Genomic DNA, 12433 nt, shown 5'->3' with positions numbered 1-12433 from the left:
ATTTCTATACTTTCTACAGAGAAATAGATCAGCTGTTACCATTGTTAAAATTTTTCTGTAAAACAATAAATTACATTCTTGCTCTGATGCTTTTGTGGATTTTTAAAAAATTTAGATTGAAGATTTAAAGGGAACAATAAGCACCTGTATCTAATGGGTAAAAGTTGAAAATGCGTTGCTGGAAAAGCGCAGCAGGTCAGGAAGCATCCAGGGAACAGGAGAATCGACGTTTCGGGCATAAGCCCTTCTTCAGGCTTATGCCCGAAACGTCGATTCTCCTGTTCCCTGGATGCTGCCTGACCTGCTGCGCTTTTCCAGCAACGCATTTTCAGCTCTGATCTCCAGCATCTGCAGACCTCACTTTCTCCTCTAATGGGTAAAAACAAGGACTGCAGATGCTGGAAACCAGATTCTAGATTAGAGTGGTGCTGGAAAAGCACAGCAGGTCAGGCAGCATCCGAGGAGCAGGAAAATCGACGTTTCCTGATTCCTGATAAAAGGCTTTTGCCCGAAACGTCGATTTTCCTGCTTCTCGGATGCTGCTTGAACTGCTGTACTTTTCCAGCACCACTCTGATCTAGAACTTGTATCTAATGGGTGGAACAACAAAAATGACAACAAATTGAGCATCCTGACTAGATAACTTTGATTTGGTGAGTGACTGTTATAAGTCAGCTTTCTTCACACATATGATAAATAAAGGAAATGTACCAAGTGCCTAACTGCAAATGAATTATCTGAAGCAAATAACTTACTGATATATATTTTCAATAAAACACTAAGTTGTGTTGTTTACTTTGAAACAATTTTCTGAAGGATGGTGTGACCCAAGCAATGGAAACCAGGTAGAAACATCAAACTGTGTCTTCTTTTATCTCTCAGCCTTTTGTTGACCAATTGCATTGACTCCTACCTAAGCAATATTCTCACCCTTGATTTCAATACTTCCCAAGCTCTTGCTCCTCCTCATCTCTGTAATCTCATTCAGAATCATAAATCTCTGAGGTACTTGTACTCATCAAACTCTGTGCTCCACTTTTGGCATCTGTATCTTCAAGTCCCTTAGCTGTGAAATTTCCTTCCTGAATCTCTTGTCTCTCGATATTTTTTGGCTTCTTTAAAACAATCTTTCAGACCAAATTAGAGCTATTTGTTATCCCTGCCTTAATATTTTCTTATGAATCTTGGTCTCAGACTTTAGAACATAGAACATAGAACAATACAGCACAGAACAGGCCCTTCGGCCCACGATGTTGTGCCGAACTTCTAACCTAGATTAAGTACCCATCCATGTACCTATCCAAATGCCGCTTAAAGGTCGCCAATGATTCCGACTCCACCACTCCCACGGGCAGCGCATTCCATGCCCCCACCACTCTCTGGGTAAAGAACCCACCCCTGACATCTCCCCTATACCTTCCACCCTTCACCTTAAATTTATGTCCCCTTGTAACACTCTGTTGTACCTGGGGAAAAAGTTTCTGACTGTCTACTCTATCTATTCCTCTGATCATCTTATAAACCTCTATCAAGTCACCCCTCATCCTTCGCCGTTCCAACGAGAAAAGGCCGAGAACTCTCAACCTATCCTCGTACGACTTCCTCTCCATTCCAGGCAACATCCTGGTAAATCTTCTCTGCACCCTCTCCAAAGCTTCCACATCTTTCCTATAGTGAGGCGACCAGAACTGCACACAGTACTCCAACTGTGGCCTAACCAAAGTCCTGTACAGCTGCAACATCACTTCACGACTCTTGAATTCAATCCCTCTGCTAATGAACGATAATACTCCATAGGCCTTCTTACAAACTCTATCCACCTGAGTGGCAACCTTCAAAGATCTATGTACATAGACCCCAAGATCCCTCTGTTCCTCCACCTGACTAAGAACCCTACCATTAACCCTGTATTCCGCATTCTTATTTGTTCTTCCAAAATGGACAACCTCACACTTGGCAGGGTTGAACTCCATCTGCCACTCCTCAGCCCAGCTCTGCATCATATCTAAGTCCCTCTGCAGCCGACAACAGCCCTCCTCACTGTCCACAACTCCACCTATCTTCGTATCATCTGCAAATTTACTGACCCACCCTTCGACTCTCTCATCTAAGTCATTAATAAAAATTACAAACAGCAGAGGACCCAGAACTGATCCCTGCGGAACTCCACTTGTAACTGGGCTCCAGGCTGAGTATTTACCATCTACCACCACTCTCTGCCTTCGACCGGTTAGCCAGTTTTCTATCCAATTGGCCAAATTTCCCTCTATCCCATGCCTCCTGACTTTCCGCATAAGAAATAACTTTGTTCAATGAATTTCCTATCAATTGCTTTGTGATGGCTTAACTTCATCAAAAGCATGATCGAATTATAAGTGTTCTTGTTTTTCAAAGTCTTTGAAGATCGAGCTTAAAGGAGATGAGGAACAGTCCACTCGGATGGCATCCAAATGGACAAAATGGGCAGAATCCATATTTGACAAGGAAAGATCTCTGAAGGAAGATTAGAGAATCATATAACACAATAGGAATCTACTTAGCCCATGTGCCTGTACCAACTCTTTGAACAAGCCATTTGTTTACCTTACTTCCCTTCTCCTTCCCCATCATTTCCAATTTTTGTCCTTCAATTAATTATCTAATTTCTTTTAGAATATATTGTCAAATCTACTTCTACTTGCCTTTCATGCAAAGCATTCTTGATCATAACAACTGGCTGCATAATTTTCTTTTCGTTTCATCTCTGGTTCTATTTCCATTTCAATCCTTCATTTCCCGACCCTCTCGCCAGTATTTCCATTAACCTTCTTGGCTCTGAGTAGGACAATCCCGGCTTCTCTGATCTCTCCACATAATTGATGACACTCAATTATAGTACCATTTCCAATAAAATCTCTGTGAAGGAAATTTCCAACTTAAGGAAATTCACCTGAAACAAACAAGCACAATTGTATGCAGAAATACTTATCACAGGTCAACTGGAAGTTATGTGTCTGTGAAAATGGCATCTTTCCCTAATGAACTTTGGTTTTAGCCTTTCACGTGGTAGCATATTTGCCTTGGAGTGAGCAAGCTTTGGCCTCAAGTCTCACTCTAGAAACCTGAGTATAAAATTCTCATTTGTTTGCACATGATGCTATGTTTTCTTTTAGTTGAGATGTTAATCAAAGGCCCCATCTGGCCTCTCAGAGTACTTTAAAAGATCCTGTGGCAATACTTATAATAAGAACAGGACATAGATCTCCAGTATCCAGCCGATCTATATTCTCTCACCAGCATCAAAAACAGATTGTCTGTTAGTTATCAGATTGAAATTGTGCTGTGTGCAAATTGACTTCCACATTTCATCCAATCATCTTTTGCATTTCACAAGCATTTCATTCTCAGAGTGCATGTTTTGGAGCTTCCCGCAGTCATGGAAGTCTCTATACAAATGCGAGTGATTGTTTTCTTTTTATTTGATATGGTGTTTGTTAAATGAAATAGCCTGTGAGTGTAGGAGGAAGATAACATTAATGAGACTTTACATATATATACACAAATTAGAACTCATTCTGTAATAGATGAACAAGACTTTGAAGGCTGCAGAGAACTGAAGCATTTGCAATGCATGTCAGAATTGTAAAACCTCCAAGGCATCTACAATAGCTAATAATTTTGGCCATTTGTCCAACTGTTATGGCACAGGGTAAACCTCTCTGCTGATTTAAAGCAGCAACACAGAAAAGATTCACCCCGTGTTGTAGTCTGTTGACATTCGAGAGGCAAACAACTATTCCAAAAGTCATTATTTAAAGGAAAAATTAACAACTTTATTTTTTAAGTCTAACAGAGAATAATTAACTAACAACTATTTACAACTCCTTTCTTTAAATCTGTTTTTTACTTTCCTCTATGCAATACTGGTCTGATAAAAATCCCCATTACGATTACAAAAAGTATAATCACATTCCAAAACTAGTCAGCTTTACTGAGTGTCCTCTGTAGATTTTCTTCTGTCTTCTTTTCTTCTTCTTATCTTCTTCTTAGGGATTCTGTTTCACAGGTCTATGATCAATAAAGGTACCTTTACGAGAGCAGATCTTTCTACAAGCAGTGTCTCTAGATTAGATGAGATTCACTAAAGTGTGGAAACTTCGGCCCAACAAGTCCACACCGACCCTACAAAACGTTACCCACCCAGTCCTATTTCCCTCTGACTAATGCACCTAACACTACGAGCAAACTAACATGGCCAATTCACCTCACCGGCACATTTTTGGACTGTGGGAGGAAACCGGAGCAAACCCACGCAGACACAGAGAGAATGTGCAAACTCCACACAGGTAGTCGCCTGAGGCTGGAATCGAACCTGGGACCCTGGTGCTGTGAGGCAGCAGTGCTAACCACTGAGCCACCATGCAGCCCTTAGTTATTGGTGCTGGCTGCTCTTTGCCATTCTGCCTAATGTTTATACCCCAAAACACTGGATAATTTCATTGGTTTTAATACTGTCAAAATACTAAATTCAAACTTGATTGGGGCATAATTTAAACTGATTGGTTGAATTTGAATTCGTTTTTGTATCCAGGCAACACAGCTCTTAGCTCGTTGTTTGGAACAAACATTACATTTTTACCTTGTTCCGGACTCTCTGTGCTTCTCGAAGTCCTTGTCAGCTTTTCAATTCTCTTTAAGGTACAGTATCCCTGCACCTTCAAAACAAAACTTTCACTTCTTTTAACAGAATTAACACATTTTCCTTTAGCTGACTATGTTCAAATATTTGGAACACTCTCTCATAAATTTTTCAAATCCTCCCTTTCAGTATTCCTTTGTGGGATGTGGGTATTCCTGGTAAAGCCTTGAGAGTAACCAGTCAGCCAAATTACTGTGGGTCAGTTGTCGCTTGAAGGCTAGACAAGATTAAAATGGCAGATTTTACTAGCTAAAGGCCATTAGTGAATCAGAAGGAGATTTAGGATAATCAATGACAATTTCATGCTACCATCCTCGTTACCATTAACGTGACATACTTTCAATTAAAGATTCTTTTGAAAATTGAATTTAAATAAACCTGTAACTGCAGTGTTTTAGACTAGGTCTCTCTATTGCATATTCAATGACTTTATAACTAGTCCACCATCTACCCTTAAGACATGCATTTCCTTACATATACCTCCACCTCATTGTTCAAACTTTTAGTTAAATACCCTATATCTCCCTTTTTGGCTCTCTATTGCTTTTTATCTGATCAAGCTCCTAAAGTGTGCTGGGACCTTTTCTACACAAAGAAGGTTGTATAAATGCAAACGAATGTTGTTTTTAAGGAAGGGACAATAAATTCTGAATGCAATACAAATGTTCCATTTAAAGGTTACTGCATTTTCAAATAAATATGAGAAAAAACATCTGGACAAAACATAAATTATGTAGATGTTGCACTTTAGGCATAATTAGTTCTACATAAATAATTACTTGTAATGTGCTTAACATAAGTTTTCCGTTTTGGCAATGCAAAATGTTAAATAATTGATAGCATATTTATGCTCGGAGAGAATAATAACGTGATACAATTAAGTTTTGTTCTCAGTGTAAGTTTACTACATGTGCAACCAGTCAAATAGCATAAATATGAAATGATATTTAACATGCGGCACCCATTTTATTCATTTAGTTTATTCATGTTATCTGTAATGACTATGTCTATGCATTTAATTACTTTTAATGGTTGTAATATAGCAATAGCGTGTGCTGCACGCTAGTGAGAAGGTACCTGTAGATTTTAGATGCAGTCAGTTCTTTTGTTCTGCTTCAGATTTTGTATTGGGATTGCTCACAGATCAGGCCAATGTTTAAACATGGTGAAAGCTTTCACATTTGCCCATCATTCTGGAACTGAGTGTCTGTTTGTTTCACATCAGCACAATGTGGACAGAAGTGGATAAAATGCACAGAAGATCAGAAACTTTTAAATATCAATGGCGTGAAGTCAAAATCACTTGTATTGGTGGTTTCCACAACCTTTTATACTGTATCAGGCTTTGATTCATTTGGATCAGGTTTGACCATAGAGTTGACTATTTCTCCATGTTGAAAGTGTAACATTTCACCAATTATGCTGCTTTAGCTGGACTCTTCATATTGTGTTCATTTTCTGAATGGATACTAGCAGGTTTTAAAAGTTTTTTTTTCATATCAAGTCCCGTAAGCAACAACACTATGTTATTTAAATGTCTTGTCATCAAGTTTTGTGTGATAGTATCCCTCTTGTGTCATGGCTTGGTGCATTTCACTGCATTAAAGACTCTATATAGATGCAAGTCTTTGTTGTTGTATGAGATGTGAAGATTAATAGATAAAATAGGGTTAAAATGTACCAGGAATTGACTTTAATTTTTCCTCAAGCTTCAAAGAGGGTTTCTCTCCTTGAGGCCTAGTGGGTTTTCTCACACAATTTTCCCAAACTTGCCTCCAACAAACCACACCCCATCTTCTTATCTGATGCTAACCGGATTCTCCCACTTACTGTTGTGAATGTACTCACCACTGCTGACAAATCCCGAGATTCCTGACACTGGCACCATATTTAAAACCCATTGTGCAACCAGTCAAGCTCTAACAGTCCACAGCTGCCCTGCACAGTTCATAACATTTGTCCTGGACATGGCTGACAAGGGGAAATTAGTGCCCTACTTTGTCAACAGAGACCTGGAAGTCCTGCCGAATGAGGTGTGCAGAGGAGGGATGCCGATCAGCATTGAGAGAAATGGGGAAGGCTGTTGTTTTCGCAGATGTAGCAAAAAGGGTAGTGATAATAAGCTTAAGCATAGCACTGACAAATAAGTATAGAGGACAGCTGCAGGCAAAGATCAGATTAGCAAACTTCTGGGAAAAACAAGTTTTGTGCAGGCAGAAAAGCAGAACAATAGAAAACAGCAAGTGTTAATATAGTTACAAAACGGTCGCAGCTAATGGCCCAAGGAGATAGAAGTAGAATCTAATCAAGATACGAAGGGGCGGTCAGGTCACAAGTTAAGCAGAGAACTAGGGTGATTGGGCAATGTAGGAGTCGGGAGAGGTGACCTCACGCAGCTCAAAGGTATAACTGTATGCTTGTTTCAATGCTCATTGCTCATTTGCTTTAGCATTTGACGCCCTTTCTTGCAAGATCGTAAAATAAATTGTCTTATTTCCAGTTTTGGTGGTCTTGGCTAATTTTGTTAAGTTTGTTTCTAACACCATAGTTTGAGGTCACCAACCCCATCAGTGGGATCTCCACCATCCAGGAAAATGCCCATAGGGGATGTGAGAAGGTCATCGAAAGGGCCACCATCTTCTCTCTACAACTCACTCACTCTATGTCACCTCTCACTAAGGCTTGTGCATTACAATGCTCAATGTTTGCCCACAACATCTTCTCTCACTTGTTCTTACTCACCTCAACTATCCAGGCTCCTAACCCTGCTTATTCTCTGTGCTGCCTCCTCATTCACCTGGAATACATAAGACCATAAGGCCACCTTTCCCAGTCCTTCCACAGCACTAACAGCTGTGCCAAACACTTTCTTCACAGTCAATCTCTTTCGTTGTCCCATTCCGGGGAAAAAATGGCCCATAATAGTGTTGAAGGAGCTTGGATGGATGGTGGGGCACCGTACATGAAGCTTTTCACCCACTATGAAGAAGGGATCTTGGCCCACACTGTCAAGCACTTTTAGTAATGCAGAAACGTAGAATATGGAACATTACACCGCAGTACAGGCTATTCGACCCTCGATGTTGCTCCAACCTGTGGAACCAATCTGAAGCCCATCTAACCTACACTATTCCATTCCCATCCATATGCCAATCCAATGACCATTTAAATGTTCATAAAGTTGGCGAATCTACTATCGCTGCAGGCGGTGTGTTCTGCGCCCCTACTACTCTTTGAGTAAAGAAACTACATCTGTCATCTGACCTATATCTATCACCCCTCAATTTAAAGCTATGTCCTCTCATGATAGCCATTGCCATCCGAGGAAAAAGGCTTGCACTGCCCAACCTATCTAACCCTCTGATTATCTTATATGTCTCAATTAAGTCACTTCTCAACCTTCTTCTCTCTAATGAAAACAGCCTCAAGTCCCTTAGCCTTTCCTCATAAGACCTTCCCTCCATACCAGGCAACATCCTAGTAAATCCCCTTTGAACCCTTTCCAAAGCTTCCATATTCTTCCTATAATGCGGTAACCAGAACTATATGCAATACTCCAAACATGGCTGCACCAGAATTTTGTACAGCTGCAGCATGATCTCATGGTTTGGAAACTCAATCCCTCTACCAATAAAAGCTAACACACCGTATGCCTTCTTAACAATCCTATCAACTTGGGTGGCAACTTTCAAGGGTCTATGTACCTGCATACCGAGATCTCTCTACTCATCTGTATTACCAAGAATCTTGCCATTAGCCCAGTACTCTGCATTCCTGTTACTCCTCACACTTTTCCACATTAAACTTCATTTGCCACCTCTCAGCCCAGCTATGCAGCTTATCTACATCTCTCTGTAACCTACAACATTCTTCGTCACAATCCACAACTGTACCGACCTTAGTGTCCTCCGCAAATGTACTAGCCCATCCTTCTATGCCCTCATCCCGGTCAGTTATATAAATGACAAACAACAGTGGACCCAAAACAGATCCTTGCAGTACCCCACTAGTAACTGAACTTCAGGATGAATATTTCCAATCAACGACCACCCTCTGTCATCTTTCAGCAACGAATTTCTGATCCAAACCGCTAAATCACTCTCAGTCCCATGCCTCTATATTTTGTGCAATAGCCTACCATAGGGAACCTTCTCAAGTGCCTTACTTCCATATGCACTTCAACCACTTTACCCTCATCCACCTGTTTGGTCACCTTCTCAAAGATCTCAATAAGGTGTCAACATTAAGTCTCAGCAACCAAGTAGAGGCAGAACTGTCTTGTTGAAGGAGCATTGATTGAGGGATTGGCTCTAATTTCTTTCCCTACAGATGCTGACAGACCTATTGAGTTTCTCCATCACTTTCTGTTTTTGTTTCCAATTTTCAGCATTCACAGTTCTTTGCTTTATATTAGGTTAAGGTAATAATGACGGTGACAATGAATATTAATGCACTAGTCAGAATTTCCTTTCATTTAACATTTGGCTGGAAAGCAGGAATGTTTGGACTCAAAGTCAAGAAACTCTTTGGCGGGCCTCTCATGTAATTGCCACCTTTATTGCCTTGGTCACATCATTCAGAGACTGGAAAGAATCCTCTAGCAGGCTTGGGAATTTGCTCAAAGACATGGTTAACACTTGCTTAATTGTATTGGAAAAAGAAATTATGCATCAATATTTCAAGAATATTGAAGCAATATCCAAACATTATAAGTGTACCAGTATTGATGGTTTTCCAGAGTAAGGGCTAGGAAGCCAAACAATGGTGAATGTTGCATTTAAAAAAAAAGACCATTCTGATCAGTTTACACACTTTAATATTTCACAATTTACTAGTGTTATACTCAATGAAACATATACTTAAACTAGTTGGACTTGAACAGTTATTATCTAATATTCAGTCTGCAATTATTTTTATTCTTTATTCAGGGGATGAAGGCTTTGATGCTGGGCCAGCATTTATTGACCATCACTAATTGCCCAGACGGCAGTTAAGAGTTAACCACATTATGGGTCTGGAGTCACATGTAGACCAGGCCAGGTGACGATGGTAGTTTACTTCCCAAAAAGCCATCAGTGAACCAGATGGGTTTCTTCGATAATTGCAAATGGCTTCATGGTCAGCATTAGACTCTTAATTGCAGATTGTTTTTATTAAGTTCAAACTTCACGATCTGTCATGGTGGAATTCAAACCCAACTCCCCAGAACATCACTTGGGTCTCTGGATTAAACCACTATGCTGTTGCCTCACCACTGGAATCTATCCTCTCCACTCCCCCCTCTACCCTAACCTCCACATCACAGCAGTAAACTGTGACAATGTTGGTATACTCCCTTGCCTAGAGGTGGGTTCAGGTCTCCCTCTAGAATAACTGAGATCAGTGCTGACGATGGGGATTGTCAAAACAGTTCTGCCTTTACTTGGTTGCTGAGAATTAATGTTGAGATCTTATTGAGATCTTTGAGAAGGTGACCAAACAGGTGGATGAGGGTAAATTGGTTGAAGGGATGCATATGGATTTCAATAAGGCGTTCGAGACGGTTCCCCATGATAGGCTATTGCACAAAATATCGCACAAGCCAACTTTGAAAATGTCGGGTTTTGGGTGAGACATTAAACTTGGAATCCCTTCTAGCCTCTCAAATGGATATGGCAAATCCTATTTAATGATTTCAAAGGAGAGCCATAGCAACCTCTGCTACCCTGACCAGCAGTTATTCCTCAATTAACATCGCAATATGAGATTTTCTGGCCAGCAGCACTTTCTTGTTTGTAGGAACTTGCTGAGCACGAATAGACAGCCACACTTCCTACATTCCAAAAGTAATCAGTGAGGTATCCAGCACTTTCACATGTCTTGTGTTTATGGAAAATAACTATTTATTTTCAATTTTACCAACACCTCTCCAAACACATAAACTAATATAAAAATAACAATCGCTAAATTTGTAAATGTCAAAATGTTTGATTGAAGTTTTCAAGTTGGAATTCAGAATTTGAATAGTAGGTTATTCAGCAATGTTCTGACATTCAAAAGAGCAACAAGACTGGAATCAATAAGAAAAAGGCAAGATTTTTTTTCGAACTGACAAACTGTTGAACACTACATCCTGCTTTAATTACTTATCCTATAAGAAAAAGAAGAGTCCTTGTGACAGCAGATATTCACTTCAGTAGTTTGAAAAGCTATTTTGCTGTCCAGTTCTAATCAGTTCTCACTCTCATAACCGCCTTTGATACCCTGGAGAGCATGAAGAAAATTCACTTGACGAACCATGACTGCTTCCAATTGGAAATGAAAGGCACACAGTTGGCCTTTGAATTATGTGCAAAAATTGTATGACGTTCCGTGTCATTAAGAACCTTATCACTGATACGCAATATCAAATTGCCAGTAAAGATTCAAAAAGTTTGAATAGAGTGACTGAAATCTCAAAGACAGATTACTCATGTAAAATTAGCATTAGTCTCTTTAGCTGTGTGAGCACTGAACAGACCAGATTTTATTTGCATATGTGTCTTGACTCTAACAGCGCTGTTAGGATTGAACGAGAGAGCAATGATACTAAAACAATATCTCACACAGCAGCACGTAATGGATTTGGCACTACCAATATCAATAAATATTTTTGCATGTTGCTATCTTTTGCATACAAGAGCAAAATTTCCATTTGAAACCCATCGATTCATGTATGGCTGAAATTTCATTCCATTGTTACAGAGTTATCAAACATTCATTTAAAATGGGCTAACAACTTTATCAAAACAGCAGAACATTTCCAAAAGGAGCTGATACTATTCAATAGAAATAAGGCTACACCAGAAATTAATTGGCATCTCTAAAGATGTCAGAAGTTTCACAGCAATTTACAGTCTATTTAAAGTATGTTTATTGCTGTAATGTAAAAAGATGTGGGAGCCAATTTGCACAGAGCAAATTCCCTTGAAGAACAATGTCATCAAATGTCCTGTTTTAATGATGCAGAACACAAATGAGTGCTGGCAAGGTTACCAGGGATAACTCTGGTTTTCTTCAAAATAGACTCAGAGTCAAAGTTGAAGAATTCAGATAATTCCCAATCTATTTAACTGGATTGTTACTGAGGAAATGATAGGGAAAATACCTAATTGAACCCCTTGTGTAACTCCAGAACTGACACCCCACTTCACTGATCCTTGGAGGGGAGTAACCCAGTTGGTTTACACCCTAAACCATGGCACCTTTTATCCTCTAACTACTCAACTAATCCCTCCTGAGCTGCCTATAATACCACCTCACCCACCTGTCACCAGACCCAACTGCCACTTTTCCACTTAGTTAAAAATCACACAACACCAGGAAATAGTCCAAGAGGTTTATTTGGAAGAACAATCATTCAGAGCACTGTTTTTTCATCATGGGACAGGATCATAGGATACAGAATTTATAGTAAAAGATCAAAGTTTCAATCAACTGATGTGATGTATTGAACAAAGCTAGATTGCTGTTAAGTCTTTAATCATTTAAAATGAGTTGTAGGTTTTGATTCATTAATATGTAAACCTATAACTTCTTCCAAGTCACATTCCCGAGATAAGTTAAGGTTTAAAAAAAAAGGTGATATCTCAGCTCAGACAATGCATTAAAGCATGAAGTTAGAGTCTGTCTGTATTCCAATCTTGAGCCAAACCAGTTCTATTTCCAAAGTAGGAACTTATAAAATGTCATAAGAACTGATTGACAATGGTTTGTGTGCTTATTGAACAAAATAGA

The sequence above is a fragment of the Chiloscyllium plagiosum genome, unplaced genomic scaffold, assembly GCF_037043375.1.
Source record: "Chiloscyllium plagiosum isolate Xiang-an unplaced genomic scaffold, Cpla_swu_hap1 HiC_scaffold_6, whole genome shotgun sequence".
In the NCBI taxonomy this organism is placed as follows: domain Eukaryota; kingdom Metazoa; phylum Chordata; class Chondrichthyes; order Orectolobiformes; family Hemiscylliidae; genus Chiloscyllium; species Chiloscyllium plagiosum.
The sequence above is the reverse complement of the archived record's forward strand: the minus strand, read 5'-3'. Positions refer to the sequence as shown.